Here is a 2311-nt window from a genome sequence, read left to right on the forward strand (position 1 = left end):
CACAGTATCGTCGTCTAATCCAGAATATATATACGCTACTGCCTCCACTAAAAAAACTGTAGATTAAGCGTACCATATGTAAAATCAAGAGATCCTAACCTTTGAATAATGGTTCACTTTTCTTGTATGATTAGTTACAATTCATTTACATGTGAACTCAAACATTATCTTGAAGAAAAAATAAATTGATATTCCTTATAAATTAAAATCTGGTTAAACAAGATCGATGACAGTTTATGTACAGTGTATATTTCGATTGGTATTTAAAATTGATATCTTTCACTGTCAGATTTTCTTCAAGAAGTCAATTTTTTTTTTGTCTAACTTTAAACTTCAATTATTTTTTTTGTGATAATAAATTTTCATGATAAAAAATAAAAATTCACTAAGCAGATTTATGCTAAAAAATAATCAATTATTTAATTATTATAAATATTAATATTAAATTATTATATATAATATATAAGTATCAATGTAAATATTAATGTCGAAAAATTTAAGCAATAATTTGTCAATAATTTACAGTGTAATTTATAGTAATTCTGACAGTGGAAAAGAATCGCAAAAAAATCAATAATTCGAAAGAAAAATCGATATCTTCGAAATTATTTATCGTCGACATATTGGATACGAAATTTAATAGTTGGTTATATTATTTATAGAAAGACAATTAGATAAGCTTTTTGCGTTCGTGTATGAGATATATTATGTAGCGGAAGTAGAGAGAGAAAGAGCAAAAAATATCTCTATTATAACCAGAATGAAGAAGAAAAAAGAAATAGAAGTTCGCACGAAAAATCATAATATAATAATCACAAAAAATACACACACATATATATAATTGTAGTTAATTAGTTATTTGGACGTTTAGCGAATTAAACAAAAGAAAAACAACAACAACAATTTTAAAAAACAAACAAACGAAGAATGATGCAAAGTAAATATAATGGATAGTGAAGGCAATAAGTTTTGCTAGAAACAAAGAAAACTTTTCTGGTATACACATTGTCAATTAGATTCAGACTGATCGCAGGGATTGAACACGTATTAACAAAATGAAAAAGAATAAAAAAAAAAATTGTAAAACAACAATTCGATGTTCTTCAATGTTTAGCTAGATATTGTTGTCGTCATCGTTGATGATCATCATCTAAAGCAATTCTACGCCTCAAAAAAATATAGCGTGAAGAAATTCTTAAAAGAATTTGAAAGAAAAAGAAGAAAAAAAAAAATGTAAGAAAAAAAAATTAACAAAAAAAGCTTAAAAAAATCAAAAAAATCGAAGATCACTTATTTATCACTAAAATTATTTCGAAAATAAGAATTGATACATAATATTGAATTGTTCGATTTTGTATTCATACATAAATAGTATAAATTAAAAATTGTATGTTGATTATTAAAAAGAATCGAAACTTCACGCTATGTTCTTGAACCATAATTTGTTTTACGCACATATAATAACCAGAAACGGAAATTTATAAGAACATAGAAAAATTATTTCTCTTATCTTGTGTATAATTATGAAAAATTTTTTTCAAATTTTTTTTCAATTAATTAAGTATTCATGGAATTCTGTATAATTTATAATCATATTAAAAATGGATCTATTTCTCATTTTAAAATAAATTAAAATCGCTAATTTTTTGATTTCTAATATATTTAAAAATTCTAAATATATTCTGTGTCTATATATTTGTATAAATAAATATAAACAAGTATGCTCAAAAAAAGCAGATATAAGATAAATATAAAAACACTAACCTATTAATTTAACACATTGTCACGGACTTACTTATTTATCTAGTTAATTGTACGTGTCTTCCACACGTTGACATGTTTAAAAATAAATTTATCAAATTATTGAGATTTTTTAATGATTTGAAGATTAAAAAATCTCAACAATTTGATGAATTTATTTTTAATGAATTAGATACAAGATAAGTATTATTTTATATTTATTTCATCATACATTTTATATAATACTTTGTTATAAAAATTATCACAATTTAAAAAAAAAAGGAAAAATATAATTTTTTCTAAATCGATTTTGATGAGAAATGAGAAATCGTCCATGAGTTAATATATAAATTATGCTGCATTCCATTGTAATGATTATTTTCAACTTTCATAATTTCTTAATTAATCTTCTTTCAAACTACTTGAAAGTATCATTATTATATCACATCAAAGAAATTTTATATATCTTTTTTTTTCTAATATTTCTCAATATTTTTTATATTTTCACTTTCTTCTTTTCGACATATTTTCATGAAAATTAATTAAAATCGAAAAATCCAAAAAAAAAAAA

This window comes from Apis dorsata, unplaced genomic scaffold, assembly GCF_000469605.1.
Source record: "Apis dorsata unplaced genomic scaffold, Apis dorsata 1.3 scaffold_87, whole genome shotgun sequence".
NCBI classification, from domain to species: domain Eukaryota; kingdom Metazoa; phylum Arthropoda; class Insecta; order Hymenoptera; family Apidae; genus Apis; species Apis dorsata.